Raw genomic sequence first — 18781 nt, forward strand, 5'->3', positions numbered from 1 at the left:
CAGCTTCATCCCATCCCAATGTTCCCATTACTCTCTGATTACTGGATTTTGACCCCTTCCTGTGCTACAAAAACCCATCACTTGCTGGCAGTGCTGCAGGAACATGTAGGGAATGAATGGGAACATCCTCCAGGGTCTCAGGGGTATCAGTCTGAGGTGGCTCATTACAGGACTGGTCATTCAGTCCCAAAACCAGAGAGGAGGCAGCAAGGCCACCTACATTAGGGCAGCATAGGGAATATGCACCTTCCAGGGCTTTCCCTCAACCCCAAAGAACACCTCTTGCATCCAGACCATTCCCAAGGCTGCCCTGCTGGAAATGCAGCCATTCCTGCACATCCCAAGACAGGACAGGTGCTGGTCCCACACTAACACAGCATGTAGCCTGCCCTCAAAACCTCCCAGTTTTCCTCTTTTCTTTCCTTATTTTTAAGCCTCAGTTAGGAGTGGTGCCTGCAACATTTGCCAGACATCACAGGGAAGCAGTAACACACGCTGAGAGCCTTGCATATCTCACAGATGTATAAAATATTTCCACCTCTAAATGTTTCCTTACTTTCCAGGTGACAATAGCTCTGTTCCACAGATCGCAGTAGGGATTAGGAATTCAAATGAGATTGACAGTTTACATCAAGTCAATTTTAATTTACAAATTGGCTAAAAAAAGGTAGAATGATTTTCTAAAGGTGAAGCATCAACAGTCTTCCCGAGTTCCACAAATCTGTAATGATGAGTCACTGGGAATTCAAGCATGTAAAAGCAGTTGTTTGCTAGGCAGAACTGAAAATGTAGCTGGGAAAGGTTTTCCAGGATGTTGGAGGTGGTGAGGTGGAAGACTGGGACCAGTCTGTTGGCACCAGTCTTGCAGGAGCAGCTCTGACTCCTTAAGTCACCATTAGTCACCCTATTGCCCCAAAATGATCCCAGTATCTCAGTATAGATCTCTCTTTCCTTTTTCTGGGAAATTATGAGATAAGAAACATCTACAGTGAGTGTGAAAGTTTATGTAAGCAGTGAAAAAGATTCAAAAAATAAATAAATGAAAAATTTCCTTCACATTTGTCTGCTTTTCTCCCTAACTGTTATGGTGTCCTCCATCTCCATCTTCATCCCCTCTGTGTTATTGCCTATCCCAGGACACCAATTCCCTACAGGAAGATGCTAAAAGACACTCTGGTCCATGTGTGCAATAATTCTGGAGAAGGGAGCTGGAGATGGTCCCCAGAAATGTTCCTGGGTGGTGCACACTCAAGATAGGGTTGTGTTTTTTTCATGCAGTTCATGTATACAGTCCTTTACATCCAACTCTTAATAATGCCCAGTTTAGTAGTGCAGGGACAGATGTATTTATTCCCTGTTATTTAATACCCAGGTAAAGGCTGCTGGGGCATTTAATGAGTTCTTAAAAAACAAATCCAGTGAGCCACACATTCTCACACACCTCCTGCCTTATTTCAAGTGCTTAATGGACTCCAGTCTATGCTCTGGTAGTTAAAAATCTTCCATTTCTATCACTGCAGCGTTTTTACTGCTTTTTTTTATTTGCTCAATCATTTCACCGTCCAGTTGTTCAGTTTTGGTCAGGTGGGCTATAAAATATCCCTGTTACAAGTTTAATCTCTGCAACATCTCTGGCCTCCATCTATAACGACTTTGTACCAACGGTAGTTTCTCCCAAATCACTGCTTTCAAGAACTAACAAATCTTTTTTGCAGACAAACACACATCCCAAACACACACACCACCTTCCCAGCAGCTCCCAAACAGCAACAGTGTTTAATACACTTGTTTATTCTGCCCCTATTGGGAAGATTTAATTTTAAATGATCTGGATTTGAATAAAAGAAAACTTTTAGTGACTGAGCACCAACTGACCTGACTGCATCCCCATGCTGTTAGCTGCTCTTGGGACTGCTGGTCCAAAATCCTACTTTGGGCTTTGTGTGTGTTAATTGTGCCCAGACCAACCCCAGTGTCCATGAGTCCATCAAGGCCACTGAGTTCCAAACCAGATTCAAGCATTTTCTGGGGGTTCTTGTTTGCTCTGCAGGCTCTGAACCTTTTAATGGACACAGATTCCTGGGTGTTCACACATAAAATAAGAATTGAGAATTTAGCAGAGGATATATTAGGGATGGAGTTGTGACTCCTGTGATGGGAGGAGGATGCTGTGTGGCTTGGACACACCTGGCACTCACTGCTGCCCCGTGGCACCATTCATACACTCACAAAAAGGAAGATTTCAACACATTTCTCAAACGTGCTGCAGTTGTGTGCTGGCTGAGGAGGGGAATGGGAAGGTTCAGCCTCCAAGCCTGCAGAATCCTGAAGCACGGGAAGTTCCCTGGCTCCGTGTCTGGCATTCCAATAGCGCTGAGTTCCCGTGAGCCAGACCTGCAGCCCAGCCTGGCAGCTCCTGCTGGATGGGCTCATTGATTTACTCCGTGTTGTAACTCCACAGAGTGGTTACAATATCGAGGGGGGGCTGTGCTGCAATCCCTCTGCCTGGCTCTACCTGCCTGGCTCCCATTATCTCCCTCCCTGTCTATCACACCAGTCAGAATCACTTTCCAGTCCTTTCCCACAGGTAAACATCATCTCCAGCCTGTGATGCATTTTGTATCTCTGCAGAAAGTAATACCTATAGAAGTCAGCACTTCAGTGATTTATGTAATTAAAATATGATGGATCAAGTCGTTAAAATTCACTAGTGCTGGTACACGTGTTCACAAGTGCACAACTTGTCTCCAACTGTGCCTGCCCCACCATCCCACCATGACCTTGTCTTATTATTTAAGCTTTTACTCTGTATCATAAAATTATGAATAGCAGAGCAAACTGAAGAGTGGAATTAAAACCAAGAGTGCCTGGTATATTTTTCTGCTTGTGTTTACTTTGTCACTTCAGAATGACAGGCTTGAAATTCCTGCATGATCTTCAGCATGTTCTAAAAATGACAGCTACTATAATTCAAATTTACTGCTGTATTTTTTTTACTAGTAATGAAGTTGTAAATGCAGCATTTCTTTCATTACCTATTCATTAAAGATATGACATGAAAACAGAGTTACCATGGAAATGGCTCTGTGAATTCTGAGTACATAATAAGAATTTCATTGTTTACACTACAGCATAGATAACTGATGGGTGTTGTTGTTGCTGGTAAAGTCTTATTTAGCCTCGGGAATGCTTGTAAGGGGAAAAAGGTTGTGCAATTGGTCTTCCACTAAGTGCCTGCATACAAGCAAAGCTCTGTAAAATCATCAGTGCAAAAGAGTTTTATGATGAAAAGCACCGAATATGTTTTGAGCTTTAAATCTTCGAGCATCATTTGGAACTGAATATTTAAACATTCAAAGTAGAGATAGCCTAGTTGGTGTGTTACTAATAGTCTCATTGCAGGGCAAATGCGTACACAGCTCGTATAAATAAATTAGCATAGGAGAATTTAGGAGTTTTTGTACTTCAGCTGAAAACAGTAGGTTTCAGTAGCAGGAAAGCATCAGATTTAATAAATAACAGCGTCAACAGCTATGCCAAAAGGTAAAGGTGTTAGAAGCCTTATTTTTGCACCAACTGCAATTTCAAATAAAATCAGGAGCTGTGTTCTCTAACTGTAGAACAGGGACTGCACTTCTGTGCTACATTGCACCTCAGAAATGGGCTTGATTTTGTATTTATATATTTATAATGGAACCAGGAAGGTTCTTAAATACCCAAATGCCAGGGTGACCCTTTGGCAGCTGAAGTCACAGTGACCATCAGCAGCATTCCCTCAAGTGAGAAGGTTTTAATCCCATTCTGCACAGCTCTACAAAACCCACGGAAAAGGCTTGAGCTCAGCTAAGAATCAATGAGTCAGGATTGTCATTTGTGCCTAAAACCCCTGAATGTCTGTTTCTCATTTGCAAACCAGTTCATTCCAGGGAATGAGCCATAAAGACAAGCATTATGGATACTGTGTTATAAAACAGAGTGATAATGAGATCTCTTTGTGCCTTAAATAAACATTGAACTGTTCCTAGTCTTAAGTAATAAAATACATACATCTGCACAAAGATGAGGAGTCTGAGTGTGGCTGGGCATGTCCCAAGCCCTCTGATGTGAGTGACACGATTCCTGTGATTATAAGGGTGCTGAATTGGGGTGATGTACATCAGTGCCCTCCTGTTCCAGAGTCATTTGCACCAGGCAGAACTAATCACTCCTAATTGCAATTGACTGGCAGAATAACAGTAATAGCATCCCTGAAGCAGTCTCTGCCTTCATCTTCCCAGGTCTTTCACAGGAACACTTTTTCTTCCCAAATCTTCCAGTTGGTGAGATCACAGGGAGGGACCTACGTGGCAGTGACAGGTACAGCCCGAGAAACCAGGGGCTCCCATTCCCAGGTCTGAGCCAGAAGCTCACATTGACTCTCATTTTAGTAGAATTAGGCAAGTTTGGGGAAAAATGGAGTATGGCAACAGTCAGACTTCACAGGTTAAAACAATAAGACTTTAAAGGGCATTGGCTGGGTCACCTCCATGCATAAAGCAGTTAGTGCTTTCCCCATGAACTTGCCTGCCACAGTGCAGTGAGAACTATATTAACCCTGTCTTTATGAATAATTTGATACTTCCAGATTCCAAGGGACAGCCACAGACTGCAGTTATTATTCATAGTGTGAATAGTAATTTTGTAGGAAAGGATTAGTGTGTTATTCCTCGACACAGCCGAAGCTTTAGACGAAGAGATTTAGGCAGTGGGGGGAATAAGTGCAGCTGCCACACATACACCAGTAACTTATAGTCTGCTTTGAGTGGGAACAGACAGCTAAAATCTGGCATCTCACCTGCTCCAGGTCACAAATATCTTCCACCTTTAGGGATATTGCTGTCCACACGCTCACCTGGTGAACATCCTGCATCCCTCTGGCAGGGGGATGTGCCTTGGCTCTGCCTCAGCTGGGTGAAGTCACAGCACAGCTGATGGGCACGAGAGGGAGAAGGATTTCACATCTTGCTGTTGATTACCAAATGAAACGTAGCTCAGATTACTGGAGCTGCTCAGATTAATGATCTGGTGGTGTTTTAACTTTGCAGAGCATCTGTGCCATATGTGATCCCACCAGTGTTTGGTGGGTTGAGTCACTGCTGTGACAGAGCAAAGAAAAAATGTTTAAATCATATTTTCTGTTTGAAGCAGTAGGCAATGTTTTGTTTTTGGGAAATTTCATCAGGCACAAAGAGAATATTAAAAGGAAAAAGGAAATCTATTTGAATAATGAGCACACTGACCATCACATGAAATACAAAGACCAACACAGTAGGTTACATTTTGGATCTAAATTATTTATTTGAGTCTGTTTTAGGTTAATTTTTTTCTTTTCTTTTGCAGTCTCACAAACCTTTTTACTAACTTTTTATTTATGGTCAATTTTTTCTGATTAAACAGAGAGGCACAAAGGCAAAGATTTTCTCCATCTGACTCCTAGATGGCCTGATGTGCCACAGACCAAAATCTATAGAACAGTGTCTTGGTCTGAAGAGTTTACCTGGCTCCTTCCACAGAGTTTTCCTCTGCATGGAACCAGAGGGAGAGAATGAGCAGGAATTTCAGCCCCCTCTAAAGCCTCTTAGAGGGTTTGATAATCCCCAGCCCTGGCAGTGTCCAAGGCCAGGTTGGACATTGGGGCTTGGAGCAACCTGGGATAGTGGAAGGTGTCCCTGCCCATGGCAGGGGATGGAACTGGATGAGATTTGAGATTCCTTCCAACCCAAATAATTATGGAATTCTATGATTCTGTGAGCCAGCATCAGCTCAGCCCACATTTAGCTGTTCCATGGGATCCACATTAATCTCTGGGGTTCCTACACGCTCTTCATCACAGAGAACTTGCTGCAGGATGTATAGATGAGACTGGGAGTATATAAATAACAAGGTATTGCACATTTTAATGTATTTTTCAGCTTTTGGTTCTCTGGGCTTATTTCCTACACAGCAGGGGCAATTTGCACGTAATATCTTTGCTGCTGGACTGTGAACATTTATGCTATGTGAAGTTAAGCAGCCCTCAAAAATCGAGTTTTGTAAGAAGTGCTGACACACTTTTAATTGGAGTGCTGCATGCTGTGGGAGCACTGTGCCATAAGCCTGGGCAGGTAGTTAGTGTATCTTATTTTGCAGCTTGCCATGTCCAAGCTATAGGGCATGACTGGCTTTATTTCTAATGCAAATTATAGCTGATTTCCAACTGTTGAATTGCAGGTACTGGGAGCCTTTCTTGCTCTAAAACTATGTATTAGTAATTTGAAGGAACTGGTTTTCTGAAGAGTAGGCAGATCCTTGCAGGCAGGGGATAAACACAATTGTTGGCTTTCTGGGTGGTTTGTTTCTTTCAAACATTTATTAAAAGTGCTAGAAACCATGCTGACTAGAAGTGTAGTTTGCAATTTTCTGAGTGCTGTATGTCTCTTTCAGAAAAATTCATTATAACAACAGAGTCACTGGGCTGACTCTATTTGTGTAAAACAACAGACTCTCTGGAGATACTAGAGGAGTAACAAAATAAATGTACAGTGTCCTGATAGAAACACAAGCATTGATCTGATGAATATTGCAGCCTAAAGACTACACGTTATTAGGGTGTAATGAAATCTTGTTTTGGCTGCAGATCTGTAGCTCTGCTGCTGGTCACTACAGCACTGAATTATTCAGAAATCACATCTTTGTTAATACTCAGAGGCTTTAGAAGATGCCATCAGCCTCCTTGTTTCTTTTTGTTCTTCTCTCCCATCCAAATGTTCTTTCTTGTCTCTAAATATTTCATAGATGCTTGAAATAAAACCTTTCCCTCTTGGTTTTGCCCTGCTGGACATAAGCTGAAGTTGTGGTTTATCAATACAGTAAATCTGGCACTAAGACTCTTGATATTGGATCCAAAATGCCACAGGCAAGTGATGCAAAGTGCTGATTCAATACAAACTGCCTCTCAGAGTTTAGATTTATCTGAGAATTTTTGATAGATTCTCGCTAGGGCTTTCTGCTGATCCAGGTCTTGCCTGCACTCCCACTGCTGCAATAAAGTTGGACAAAAGCAGGATGAACAAAAGCAGGATGAACCTCATCTCACCTGCTTTGGCTCCTTCCACAGGAGCAGGACCATGTGCCCACTCCTGTCACAGACCAAATGGAAGGCCAGGGCTCTGCAGCAGAGCCTCTCCCTGAAGTGAAACCTCTTCTGTCAGGGGGAGCAGAGCATGGAAAGGTGTTTGAGGTGCCACATCCAATGTCAGACACAGCTCACCCACGGAGCAGCCTCTCTGCTAGAGCCCCCTGGCATGCAGGTGGTGTTAGCTGAGCTGTGAGCTGAGCTGTTTGGGTGACCAGCCCTTCCCAGTGCCCTCAGCCATTTCTCAGAGCCCTTGCTGCTGTCACAGCACTGTTACTGCTGGTTCTGCATGCTGTACACAGCAGGCAGTGCTCCATCCCTTCTCCCTCAGCTGTGCTGCAGGGGAATTCCTGACACTGAGAGCACTTCCCAACTCCACGTTGACTTGGGAATTCCTCACATTTCCCACTCACAGAGGAGTGCACCTCCCCAACAGTCCAAGCATGGACTTCCCTCCCTTGCTCCTAGTCATGAAGTTGGGTTCATGCACAGCTCTAGCCACAGCTGTGCCCTGTTCCATGTGGCAGACATAGATAAAGACCACCTGAAACTATCAGAGGGAAACATCCAGTGCTGCATGTCATGTCTCCCTACCCTCCCAGCCCTGCTTTATTAACACAAGTGTCCTTCACTGCTCTTTCACTCAGAATCAATCTCTCCAGCACTGATTGCTCTGTCACATTCCCTCTCTAGGCAGGCTGGCTGAACACTTCTATCGTGCTGCCCGCAGGCAAAGTGGTCCCACAAAGAGTGCTCTAGACTGAGCTCAAGGTCACAGGTCCTGATAGCTTCCTTAGCATGGCTGCAAACTCTGCCACAAATTCACTTCCAGCCTGCTCTTCCTGTGAATTAAATCCCACTCAGCTTTAGCACTGGTGACAGACACTGTCTAGAACAGACTGTTGCTTATAAAGGACTTTGCTGCAGGTTTCTCTGCAGCTCTGGTTCTTCCCTACAGGGAGTAGGTTCTGGCATCAGGGAAACTTCTGCTTCTGGAAAACAAACACACAAACTCTGCAGTGAAGTGTTCCCATTTCAATGTAAGTACCCATTTCCATTACTGAGTGCTGTGTTCGATCCCTCTCACCACTGCAGGCAGTGATGGATCCTCTGCAGCTCAGCTGCTGAACCACAGCTGGCCTCAGCTCAGCTGCAGATATGTAAATCTTGCTTGCTAATTACATCAAACCTCGTGGGCTTCATTTAGGAACAATACACAGGCTGCTATTCCCCAGCAGTGGTGTGGAGGAGAGGTCCTCCCTATCCAAAGCCAGCAACTTGTGTGCAGAGGATGAGGGATGTATGTATCTCTTGGGTCACTAAGAGGACTTCCAACAACTTTGGGCCAAACTTCCAGCAAAAGACAGCAAAATAAAATGTCATGAAGAATCTGTGCTGTGTTGGAGATATCAGAGTGGCATCTGTGTCCCTAAGTCAGGGATTTGTTTGTCTGCCCACCTAAGATGCAGGTGTTTATACAGCCTTTGGGGCCTGACTTCCCAAGACAGTATTTTGGAGTTGGTGGTTCTGGCAGCCAGTCTGGACTCCTTCCTTCATCCCAACTCCCTTGAGCTGTTGGGTTCACACACAGGTCCTATAGGGCAGTCACAACATAACTGTGAGTTAATGCTGTGCTCCTTTCATTCACTGCATTTGATTGACTTTGAGTCGATTCTTCCACTTCCAGACAATCCATCTTTCTGTGGGGAAACATGTTGGTTTTTTAAAATAAGAGGCATTTAAACATAGTGTACATCCTGGGGTGGATAAAAAGGTCAGGCTGGTCACTGAACTGCATAAGAATGAAGTAATGGATGGAAGTTGGACTTTTTACACTGTCCCTCAGAGCACCTGTGTAACATCACAGGGAGCAGATCTGCTCCAGCAGACCTCACCCATAGATCCAGCAAGTTCTGGGCTTGCATGTCCAAGGAGATCAATGGCACATCAGGATATTCCTCCATTATGATTCCTTCTCTCTCTGCTAATTTGGTGTGGTTTGTCCCTTTGTCTTAGCTGCCTGTGTTCAGTCCCACTCGTGGTTATCTCCAAATACACTTCACAACAGCTTGTCAATCTGTTTTTATCACACATCTTTGTTATTGCTTTTGTTTTTGTGTGTAACTGTCAGATAAAGGAAAATAGCTTGCATTTATCTCTGGAGGACTTGAAGATATTATTGTTTTATTATACATATAGCATTATCTTCTTCTTGTTTGGGGTCATTTTATGATACAGTGCACTTCACCTTTCTGTTCCTCACATTCTGAGCTTTTGTGTGTGACCTTTCAACAGCATTGCAGAGAGAGGTTTCAGGAACAGATCCACTTGTGCTGTGCATTGTTCACCTTGAGCCAGGCTCCTCCCGTTTATGACATGATAATTTTCACAGGAACCACTTTTCAAACAGCATTATGCAAATGAACGTGGCACTGCAGCAGCCCCTCACCACTCACACAAAGTTAAGTAGTTGCTTTAATGGAAATGTTGCAGCAAGAAGGTGCGAGGCAGAGACAATAGGAAAATATTTGATAAGTGATAGGAATTGTCTGTCAAGATAGAAGAATGACTGATATAGGATGGCAACATGGAAAACAAACAGGGAACAGAGCCTTTGAATATTGGATTTTTCTGGTTTGGTGACCAAGGTACAGGAAACACTATATTAGTTTAAGCAATTATCAAATAATTTAATATTAGATTTTTGTCAAAATGAGAGCAAACAGAAACAAATAGCTGAGATTAACAATGTTTTGGTCAAGCTGCAGGAAAGAGGTTATATATTTTCCAAATTTAATGTAAATGCAGTTTGGGGTCCCTTTTTACTGTTCCAGATGTTGTATTCTTAGAAATCTTTATTGTAAAGAAAATATTCATTACTGAGGCCAAGTGAATTAAAATATTGAATATGCAGTGGAGACTGTAAATATTGCAACCTAGATCTTCCAGTTAGGAGAAGGAAAGGAGCTAATTTTAAGTTTGCTTCCATGAGTACTTATAGATATAAAAACCCATGAGAAGTCTCTCAGTACCTTCCATTATATTTTGATTTAAGTCGTGGAGAACTATTCAGAGAAAGACTATTTATAAGACCATGTCGTGACAAGGGGGAATAGATAATAGAAAAATATTCTAGACTATGAGGGTGGGCAGGCCCTGGCACAGCTGTGGCTGCCCCTGGATCCCTGGAAGTGCCCCAGGGCAGGTTGGGCATTGGGGTTGGAGCACCTGGGACAGTGGGAGGTGTCCCTGCCCAGGGGGTGGAATGAAATGGGATTTAAGGTCCTTTTCAACCCAAACCATGCTGTGATTCTATGACCCCATGAACTGCTACAGGATGGCAACATCCATGGTAAGAATTCTCACAGAGAGAACGTTGGAACTGTAAGTCCTGAAGTAAAACATGTCAGACAAACAACATTTTTACATGTGTAAAAAATGCCAGGTAAACACAGTCACTGCCAGTGCAGCCATTTCACACTGACTTCACAGCTATTGGTGCAGCCAGATTACTTCCCTGTGTTAGATGCTTTACATATTAAGCTAAATAAGATGCTAAATACTTCCCTGGGTTCACTGTAATCTTGCTTTTTAAGTTAGAAGCTAACTGATTGTTTTAAAACCATAAACGTTTAAAAATTACATTGCTTGAAAAATTTAGCTTCACACGTTCCCTCTCAATTACGAGAAGAGACTAATGGCCTTATTTTTCATAACACAATGGAATACCCTTTATATTTCTTCTGGAGTTGCCAAAATTGGAGAATCTGTGGCTGCCCAAATCTTCTTCCATCAAAAAGGACATGTAGGGACATGTAGGACATGCAGGGTCCTTAGTCAAGGTTCTTCCTCACCTGCAGCCTGAGGATGGCTCAGGATAAGAGCAAAGTAACTTTTCCCTGGCACATCCTTGAGCCTGGAGTACCTGACTTTGTAGGCTCTCTCCATCTCTGTCCTTTGCAAGGCAGTGTGTTGCTGCAGGTGAGGGCAAAACCACAGAGGGTGAAGTTAACTGGAGTGATGGTGTGCTTCCTGTGCACACAGACCAGCTGATGGATGGTAACTTACTCACCTGATGTAATTTGTGGTTTGTGAGCTGCAGCTCTCCTAGTCTACAGTAATGAGGTTTTAAAAAGACAGATGCTCCCTCTGCTCCAAGGTCTCTTGGAAATGTTGTGTGTTTGTGATGTCTCTTTTCACAGCAGAGCCAATGTTTCCTGACGAGTTATTATCACTGCTAGCCTGGTCCCAGCTCCACTTGTCTGTGTCTGCCTAGTGCACAGCAGCCACCCTTTTATCTACTAATTCATTCTCTGATGTATTTTAGGGGAGAAATCACTTTCTTGGGAGCCTGAACATTATGCTTTTATTTATGCTGGGTTTGTGTGTTTAGTTGACACACAAAGTGCACTGCTGCTAAAGAGCAGACAGCTGTTGTGTCCTCCCAGCAGGACTGGCCTGAGCACCTTTCCCCCTGTCAGGAATGGTTGTGTCTCTTGTGATGCTCTGTCAGCCTTGGGGTTGGATATTGTGTGTACATCTCCATACTCAGCACCTTCTCCACCCTGGGGTTTAGACACATGTGCTTTGGGTTTGGGGATCCAAGGCTGGAGCCACCTCAGCTCCCTTCCTCCATGAAGGACCCACTGTAATTCCTCATGGGATGCCAAGTTACTGACTTCATCCTGGCAGCAGTGCACCCACAGGGCTCATTCCTTTGGAAGGAGACCTTGTTGACATGGCCAGGTATTTGTTACCTGCTGGATAAAAACTGTTTAGGGACAGCCACATCCACCAGCCCTTCCTCACACAGGGTATTGCCCTCTGCAGACCTTTCACCACCTGGGCAGATGGAAGGTGATGGAGTGAAGATGGAGTTGATGAAGATGATGGCCTCAGGCTGCAGGACTCCCTAAATCCCATGGAGAGATCTGCAGTGTAGCTGAGCTCAGGAGGCCTGGGCTGGGTGGGGAGGGTGTGTTCTGTACCTCTCTTCCATATTCATTTCAAGAAATGGAAAGCACACTGCATTTGACCCCAGTGTTGGGTTTACCACTGTTCCACCACTTATTGATTCATAGACTATCCAAGTTGGAAGGAATCCACAGGGATCATCAGTCCAGCTCCTGTCCCTGCACAGACACCCCAATAATCCCACCCTGTGCACCCCTGACAGCATTGTCCAAACACTGCTGGAGCTCTGGCAGCCTCAGGGCTGTCACCATTCCCTGAGGAGCCTGTTCAGTGCCCCAGAACCCTCTGGGAGAAGAACCTTTTCCTGAAATCCAACCTAAACCTCCCCTGAGCTCCATGAAACTTCTTGGGATCGATCCTACCTTCTAAACCTGTTGTGCTGTACCTGGAATCAAAGGACACAAAAAGGCTCCTCTGGGGGGGCAGAGACATCCAAACACCTCATGCTCATCCTTCACTCAAAACATGTCAGGTTCAAGGGGCATCAGTGTTGTCTGGAATGTTCTCCTCCAACACAACACCCAGTCAGAGTGAAAGGAAGAGACCCAACCCAGAATATTTGGCAAGTTTCTCTTGCTGAAATGTGTAGTTACAATAGACTTCCATGATTTATTTAGTAGTGATTTGTTTGTCATTCTTTTTCTAAACTCAGCCTTTTGCTTCTGCAGCACAAAGGAGGAGTCAAACTGACTACTTAACCAACTGAATACATCACTTGGGATGTTTAATTCTGTAAAAACCTGGGTGGGTTTTTTTTTTCAAATTATTTACACTTCAGAGTGGAAAAATAGCAACATTACTATAGCATTAGATTAAATTTCCCCAGGTTAATGGGCACAGTGTCAGGAGTGAATAATCACAAGTGCGTTGCCAATCGAGAGACCATAAAGGCACGTTCCTTTCACAATATATTCTACCCCATGAATATATTAAAATATTTTTCCCAGTATGAAAAGAACGGAAATAGCCTTTTGTTTTCCTCTTTTCATAGCAAATGCTCCTGTCATTCGCAGCACAATGAATTCCTTGAATCTGTACCAGTCAGTTTTTATCCTTCCTTCAAGACCCAGAGGCCACTGGAAAAATCTTTCACATAGCTCAACTTTGCTGAATGTATTTAACCAGTAAATTATTTGTCTTCTGAAGTAGAAGAACCAATACCCATTTATGTTCTAAAAATGGTTTGTTTTACTGACTTTATGAGTTGGATCTGCAACAGTAGCAAAACCAAAGGACGTTTAATTAAGTTATATTTACTTTTTCATGATCTTTTAGCTTTAGATTATAAATCATGAATCAATGAGTACTTAATTTCCTCATATAGCATTAAAAGTAATTACTTCATAAATTTGTTTTAGTAATCCAAATATTTGCACAGAGTGCAGCACAAAGAAGTTGTTTCATTGATGGGAGTTCTCACTTCCCTTTCCGCTGTTGGAGGAAAATGGGTTTTGCTCCTTTGGGGTCCAGTCCTTCATGGTGCAGAAGTCTCTGAACCTCAGGGGTGGTATTGTTATGAAATATTGATGTCACACCAATTTTTTTGGCCGTTGGTTTCCTTGACACTTGAATTACAGTGACCTTCTCCTGAATCTCCAGTCTGGCAAGCAGAATCTTGTGAGTGGGTCCATGACCCTGTGCAGGACCATCAAACAGTCTTTAGCTACAGATATTTCTGCTTTCTCCCCAGAATCCACACCCAGATGTGGGGAGCTGCATTGATCCTTCTGTATTAGACATGGTATCTTGGAATGGAATTTTTGCTTAGTAACATGAGGCAGAGAAATCCTTCCTGCACCCTCACCACATTTTTTCAATTCCATTTCAATTTTTCAATAAAGGCTTTATTTGAATTGGAAAGCTTTCATAATTTTTTCTTTTTTTTTTTTTTTTTTAATGGAAAGAATGGAAAAATTCTGCTGTAGCTGCTGTATGGGAAAGGGTCAACTTTCCCAGGACCTAGAAGACTTGAGCAGTGCTTGATACCATCTCTTGAACCCCTTTCTAATGAGTTTTGGTGGGCTTTGATTCCATCCCTTGAACCCCTTCCTAATGGGTTTTGGTGGGCTTTGATTCCATCCCTTGAACCTCTTTCTAATGGGTTTGGTGGGCTTTGATTCCATACCTTGAACCCCTTTCTAATGGGTTTTGGTGGGCTTTGCACTTCTTCTCACCCACAAAGGTGGAAGCAGTGAGCTGATACAGTTGGAACCATGCAGGGGCAGAGCCTGTGAGACACACCTGAGCTCCAGCATCCTCTGCTGCGTGGTGCTGCTTGGATGGGAAGAGGGAGGACAGCCTAAAAAGCAGCTGTGGAGTGGGAAGCACACCTGAGATCTGCCTGGTGGGATCCAAAGCCCCTGCTCCAACTGGAGCTGATGCCATTTCCTTTATTCCTCATGCACACCCACTCAGTAATTCCAGGTGGGATATGCCCAACATGAAGAGATCCCCTAGCTGGACTTCCAAGAGTTCCCTCAGGTATCCCTGTGCAGCCATCAATCAGGCAAAATCTCCAGGGGAGTGAGCAGTAATCTGGGCAAAGCAGAGGGAAAGGGAGGAGGTAAAGCAGGAGCTGCCATGGCCATAATTCCCCAGTGTCTGATAAAGGTTTTGAGAAGGAAGTGTTTTATTTCTTTAATGGAGATGTGGGTGGAAGGGAAGGGTCAGAAAAAGAGGCCTGGGGTTAGAAGAACTCTTATATTGGAAGAAAATCTCTACTGGAGTGCAATGGAATAATCAAGATTTATTTATAAAATATTGCTATTAAATAAACATTACAGAAACTTTCGAATATCAAGCTTATTTATAGCTTTAGGCGTGAAAACCCACATTAGTATGTTGAATTATATGAGTTCACTGCTGCCTGCTAGCTGACAGCACGTCAAATTATTTGCAAATATTTTCTGGAACAGTAACCTTGAAGGATGCCAGCACCATTCAGTGTAACCTTATCACGAGACAGGAACCAAGTGATGAGATGAGGACTGAGGATACAGAGTTTTTAGCAGCAAGTGACCTCTGACTTGCTGCCTAAAAACAGAGTTCATGTGGTGCCTTCCTCAGCACAGAAAGAGCCTTTTTTGTCACTGACATTTACTCTGATTCTGTGCAGGGCTTTTTGGAAGATGGTGTGAGTGATGTCGAGATGAGAAACTGCTCAGGGCAGGAATTTGAGAGTACATTGGTCACATTTAAGTAGGTTTATCTCCTCCAGCCTGCAATACTGAGCTTCTGCAAAAATTATGTAATCATTTTAACAAAGTGTTCTGTAATTGGCATGAAAAAGGCAAAGTAAAATAAAAATGAATTACTCTGTAAGCAGAAAGGTTCATTCATTTTAGCTGCAATCTGTAAGAGGGAAAAGGGAAAAAAAATCCCAAATGCAGGCTTTTTATGGAAATTGTGGCCTCGCTGAAATTATAAGCTTTCTGCTATTTAAATGAATAATGTTCCCTAACACAGACTATTTTCTCATTTAAAAGTCTGTTGGGGTATAATTTCATCCTTTTACTGTCTGCTGTGTTTTAACTTACAGCAGTCTGACTAAATATTGTATTTTCTATTCATCAAAAATTGTCAGTGCAGTTTGTGCAACAAGCAGTTGTTGCTCAGTTAGAAGGCTCTGACTTAGAAATGCAACATTTTGCACGGAGGTTTGCAGGGTCCTTGTCATGTGGGAAGCAGGTGGCACAAAAAATTGTGTTTTATTCCCTGGCAGTGGCCAACAGCGATGACAGTGATGATGTTTGGGTGCCCAAAATGTGGGGGAAGGAGGAGTCCAAGGGGTTCTCATCACCTCTAGGCAAGATGCAGAGAGCCAGGCTCAGTGCCACAATGTCCTCCCTGCGAGGGAGGGACAGAGGGGACAGGCAGGACGAGTGACCAGCTCTAACACTGGCCAGAAGAGCAGTCTGAGCAGTTGTGGCTTTGGCACCCTGGATGTGTGCAGAGCTCTCTTGGGTGCCAGGTGCTTCTTCACACCAGCAGATTCATCCAGCATGGGCAGCCAAGTGCCTGATAGCCAAACCAATGATTTGCATATCCCACATGCTCCCAAATCTGAAATCATGGCTCCCAAAGCCCACCTAAAAATGAGACAGCAGTGAAGACAGGCACTTGCATTTGACTTTCTGTTTTTCAGGCCATTTAGTATTGACCCAGGCCACATCCCATGGTTTTATCCCTAGCTGGATGTCGAGTCACTTCAATGTTAAAACAAATGCTGAGGTTCTCCCGGACTCACTTGCCTGGGAGTTAGGGCTTTTAAAGGCACACCATGGGGCTCATGATGAGAGCAAGAAAGTCGCAGCATAAATTACCTTCCATCTTTGGAGGGCATCTTCGTTTAGCAGAAGGACACAGCAGTGAAAGATGTTTAATGACAACAAAACTGCCTTGCCTCAAAGATGCAGTTAACCTTGACAAATAAGTATGAATCCTCTAAGGAGCTATAAAAGTGCTCCCCTGGTTTATGTCTGTCAGTCTGTTGTTTGGATGCTCTATCAATTCTCACAGTACTTCCAGTGGCGAGGCCAAGTGGCGTATAAAGTTTTACATGTTGTTTGTTTGCTGAGAGAATTACAGCAGTGGCACCTCTGTTCCCAGGGGCTGCAGGTGAAGCCTGGGCTGTGCAAGGCAAGTTTTGGGAACCAAATGGAAACCAGGATACCCAGAGTGGACACTGCCTGCCCCACCAGAGAGCCCCAGCAGGAGGGCCCTGCCCTAAACAAAAGTTTAGGGGCAGCTCCCAGGACCTTCTCTGCTTATTTTCCAGTGGGGAGCACTCTCTGGGTATCTACCCACAGCCTAATAATGCTGAACTCCTTATCCCAGCCACAGGAAGAACCCCAGCTGGGGACAGCTATGTAATAAAAATTAGCACCTCAGAAAAGCCACTGTGCATGAGGTAAATTGTCAGAACCACCAACAGAATGGTTTGGGTGGGAAGGGACCTTCAGGATCCTCGAGCTCAGGTCCTCTGACCCTGGCTTCTGCAGGGGATCTCCATTTGGGATGGACACTGCGGGTGATTTATGTGTTAACTTGATTCTTGTCTAATTGTTTATATTTCATCTCACCCAGCAGTCCCAACACTTCTCTGGCCACACATCCATCTTGCTAATGCACTTTTTGTGACTCCTGCTCCTCAGGGCTGCAGACATGCAGTGAGAGGTGGGAATGAGTTTGTCTTTCAATTGCCACAACATGTTGCTTCGTGGTATTTACTCAGCTTCTGCTCGAAATCTTATTCTTCTCTTGCTTATTGTCACTAGTCCCAGCAGTTTATTTCTCCTCTTATCTCACCAACGTGAAGTTTGAATAAAACCTCCTAAGAAACAGCCCAAGTATGTGAGAAACAGCAGCCGTAGGAGGCCACAGCCAAGGATTTGCAATTCTTGCCTTTTGTATTTCCTATTGTTTTTACCTACAGATACATTTTAGACTTTACGGGCCAAATTCATCCTATTCCAATGAAGTTACCTCAGAGACACACTTGGCTCTGTTGCTTTAAAAAAGCCAGATAATCCCAAACAGCAGGATAATTTTATGACCGCTAATTACATTTGTTGCTATGCAAGCTAAGATAATGATAAGAGTAATCGTATCTCATGCTTCAGGGCATACGCTCATCACCTGTGGACATCAGGAAGGAATTTTTCTCCCCATGTACAGCACTGTTCAATTAACTAGATGGATTGTGGTGGGTTTGTTTTCTCTGTGTTTTCTTCCTCTGAAGGATCATTTATTAGTTGCAGCCGGAATAGGTATAGCAGATTGAATTAACGGGCAGTCTGATCCAATATGGGGATTCCTAAATCCCCACCCTGAGAAGTAAAATCAGCTGTGGAAAAAGAATATGTGATCTTTTGCAATTTGGAAACTGATTGTTTTTCAGATGCCTGAATATCCTGCCCATAAGCAAAGTTGTGATTGCAGCATTATTGAGCTTTGGGCTACTGTGTTGCACAAAATCTGGCTCTGAGAGTGTCCCAGTTCGAGGAAACTTGGAGGATTGCTCTTCTCTTTTGACTCTGTGAGTAGCATCTGCATTCGAGCACCACTGGGTCCTACGGATTATGTTTGTGGCTACCCGTCACGTTGCATTAGAATAGCCAGCCTCAGCCAGAAAAGCAATTGAAAGGCATTGGAAATCTGCCTCGCTGCCCACATCCAGGGAATAAGCTCCCTGATAATCCTAATAGAGAAGATCAAATTTGCCAAGAAAATAGAAGCGATTCTTGTATTTTGCTTCATTCTCCTCAACTATCTTTCTGCTCCTCGCAAGACTTAATCAACAGCTAATAAACCTCAGCTTTTCAGTGCACAACAGAGTATTGTCTTTCTAGTACTTGTGTTGGGACTGGGATTTATCTGTTATTGACTTCATCCCTTTCCTATCCTTTCCTTTTGTTTGGTCCCCATTCCCCTTCTCTCAGTAGCGCTTGCTTTATTTTTATCTCTAGTAAAGCAGGTCTGCCATTTAATTAGCAAACTGGCCTCTACCTGAAGCCAAATGAAATGTAATCTCCTGCCAACCTGAATGCAAGGTAGAAATTCCATGTCTGAAAGATTTCAACATTTGTCTTGGCTTATTTCTGGAGAAAAGCAGAAAACTTCCAGGTTTATTTCTAGGAGAGAATTCTGAAAACA

Source organism: Catharus ustulatus, chromosome 8 (assembly GCF_009819885.2).
Source record: "Catharus ustulatus isolate bCatUst1 chromosome 8, bCatUst1.pri.v2, whole genome shotgun sequence".
Classification (NCBI taxonomy): Eukaryota; Metazoa; Chordata; class Aves; order Passeriformes; family Turdidae; genus Catharus; species Catharus ustulatus.